Source organism: Microtus pennsylvanicus, chromosome 8 (assembly GCF_037038515.1).
Source record: "Microtus pennsylvanicus isolate mMicPen1 chromosome 8, mMicPen1.hap1, whole genome shotgun sequence".
In the NCBI taxonomy this organism is placed as follows: Eukaryota; Metazoa; Chordata; class Mammalia; order Rodentia; family Cricetidae; genus Microtus; species Microtus pennsylvanicus.
The window spans coordinates 107440378-107443754 of NC_134586.1; the positions used below are offsets into that span (position 1 = coordinate 107440378).

Here is a 3377-nt window from a genome sequence, read left to right on the forward strand (position 1 = left end):
TTAGTATTCTTTGCATGTAATATAGAGATACCAACAGTTTTCTGCAAGTAAAAATTATGATTATTTACTCAACTATATATCAAACAAGAATAGTGTTAAATGCATAGGAGATGTTCAGAAATTTATTTGGCAGTTTAAATTGGTAATGAAAGATGCATCAAAACTAGGATGTAGGTACTACATTTCTAAGCCTTTAGGTGGGGATTCTGGTTTTAATATATAAAGTATACTTCTGTAAGATCTGAAGTTTTTAGTTAGTCTTTATTAACATATTTTGGCCTCCCAGAAATTTTGTAAGATCAATCATGTAGGAGATCTTGACATTTTGTTAAATATTAGCTATCTATCCTGCTTTCTACTACATTTTGTTGAAGTAAATTGTGTATCATAACACACTTTAAAAGATTTACTCCTATATCATTCTCAAAAACTTTATAAATCTCATGAAGAAAAACTTTTTTATAACATGCAGTAAATCCATTTAACGGCAAACATGAAAAGAAATTGTCAGGTTCCCTTTTCAGTTTAATGTAATTCCTCATAGGCTTTAGCTCATCAGTAGTTCAGGGGTAAGATATTAAAAGCTGCCATATAATCCAAGTAAGGATGTTTTATAATGTTTATCATAGTATATTACCCTTGATGTTTGAAAAAATTAGAATACTTCTATAAAGCCATACTTTAAATATTTTGCAAAATTTATTTGGATTTTTGTAAAAATGTCCTTTAAGAAGTAATTTTTTATGATTAGTAAGAGATATATAACCACCTATTAAAGCAGAAGACATTTCAGGTCTTTTTTTCATACTTGTATACCTTATGTTTTATATTCTAAAAGTTGTCTAAAACAATAAGAAACTTAGTTGTACTTTGCAAATTTATTAAGAAAGCTCAAAACTGCAACTTGTATAAAGTGGTATATGAATAGTCAGTAGCATCTAACCCTTCCCAAAGCATGCTGTCAATCTTTCCATAAGAAAAGCTGTCACTATTCTTTCTTCGACATGTCAAAGTAAGTCCAAAGAGCATTGCTTACTCAAAATTTTGAAACTCCATCATGGTATTTTGAGCAGTGAAGCCAGCAGCTTCCATTAGTGGGTCATTTTTGCTGTCACCAGCAACGTTGCCACGTCTACCACCATGCCAGGTTCTATAACACCGGTCTCCGCTTGGCCCAGAGGGACAGTCCCAATACCACCAATTTTATAGACATCCTGGAAAGGCAGTCGCAGAGGCTTATCAGTTGGACGAGGTGGTGGTAGGATACAATCCAAAGCTTCCAACAGGGTGGTCCCATTGGTGCTACCATCTTTGAGAGTGAATTTCCATCCCTTGAACCAAGGCATATTAGCACTTGGCTCAAGCATGTTGTCACCATTCCAACCAGAAATTGGCACAAATCATACTGTGTCAGGGTTGTAGCCAATTTTCTTAATGTAGGTGCTGACTTCCTTAACAATTTCCTTTTATCTCTTCTGACTGTAGGGTGGCTCAGTGGAATCCATTTTGTTGACACCAACAATTAGCTGTTTCACACCCAGGGTGTAAGCCAAAAGTGCATGCTCACAGGTCTGCCCAATCTTGGAAATACCAGCTTCGAATTCACCAACACCAGCAGCAACCATCAGGACAGCACAGTCAGCCTGTGATGTGTCTGTAGTCGTGTTTTTGATGAAGTCTCTGTGTCCTGGGGCATCAAGGATAGTCACATAGTACTTGCTGGTTTCAAACTTCCACAAGCAGATGTCAATAGTGATACCATGCTCACGGTCAGCTTTCATTTTGTCCAAGCCCAGGCATACTTGAAGGAGCTTTTTCCCATCTCGTCAGCCTCCTTCTCAAACTTCTCGATAGTTCTTTTGTCGATTCCATCACACTTGTAGATCAGGTGGCTGGTTGTAGTGGACTTGCCTGAATCAACGTGTCCAGTGTTGATGTGAGTCTTTTCCTTTCCCATTTTGTCTTTGAATTAGCGGTGTTTTTCACAACACCTGCGTTCTGATGGCAAACCCGTTGCAGAAAAGCTGAAACTAGCTCTTGTAGCCCAGGCTGGCCTCAAAACTCCCAGATATCTGCCTCTCTCTAACTCCTGAGTGCTGCAATTAAAGCCATACACCACCACTTGGAATTATTTCTTTTATACTCATCTGTGAAGGCTTTTTTTGGCTCTTGACTATAGTATGAACTTTAATCCAGAAACAGATGACATACCTGCAAGAGATTTTTGCATGGTTTAAAGTAGATGAATCTATTTTCAGCTAGGATTTTTTTTGTGGTAGGAAGACACAAACCTTTGATCCAGATCTTGAGGCATGAAGACACAAGCCTTTGATCTGTATCTCAAGATATGAAGGTAAGAGGACACATGTCTTCAATTCATATCTTTAGGCAGAAAGACACACCTTATTCAGGGCTGTACTTTCTCCTGTAAGCTTATATAAGGTCATAGAAGAAGGAAGTTTTTGCTTTTTGTCTGTTTGCTCTTGCCTTGCTAGCAAGTCCATTCCTTCAATATCATTAGAACATACTTCTACAGGATTCCAGCATCTAATGAAGACCAGCTGAAACATCCAGCTTTGTTGAATGAGAAATTTCTGGATTCTTGGACTTTCCATTCACAGCTCACCATTGTAGAATTTGTTGAATTAGTAGTTGGACCATAGTTTGTCAGTGGTGCTAATAAATCCCATATATATGCATTCATTATATGAGCTCTTCTAACCTAGAGAACTCTGATTATATACTAACTTTGGTTATTTATTTCCACTTTTATGAATTATTACACACTTCATCCAAAATTGACAGGTTTTTCATTTTAAGTTATTTATTTTAAAATACAAATAAAAGATCACTGCAATTTTTTCTTCTGTTCTTGACTTTTCATCAGGCTTAAATGTTCTTTTCAATGTGGAAGAAAATATAGTTTGGTGAATCAAGATTTTTCTGACTTAAAAATCACTCCAATATTTGTGTTCATTAATTGACTTTAATATTTTAATAAATATCCTCCTGCAGTATAGCTAATTCTCTTCTTATATTTCCAGAAGTGTGTGTGTGTGAGTGTGTGTGTGTGTGTGTGTGTGTGTGTGTGTGTGTTGGTTTTGCAGGGAGTAAATGAGTTTCAGTTACTTAGGCATTTTCGATGTGTCTTTTGTTACTTGGTGGATTTCCAATTCTTGGAAAAGTGACTAGTACTAAAAATGACGGAGAAACCTTTTTCCTTGAACTTAATATTAGTTGTGCACATCCTTTTATTTACTATAAAAATGCATAATATTGCACACTGATCTGCTAAAGTACTGAATTACATAGCTTTATTTTCTAATGCTAAACAAATCTTGCATTGCAATAAATCAAAATTTCCCAGGAAAATGATT

The 3377-nt window shown here is 35.9% G+C and overlaps 1 pseudogene; it reads right to left on the bottom strand.

Moving 5' to 3' along the window:
- Positions 1–1032: 1032 nt before the first annotated feature.
- LOC142855733 (elongation factor 1-alpha 1 pseudogene) lies at positions 1033–1957 on the bottom strand (annotated as a pseudogene).
- Between the last annotated feature and the right edge of the window lie 1420 nt (positions 1958–3377).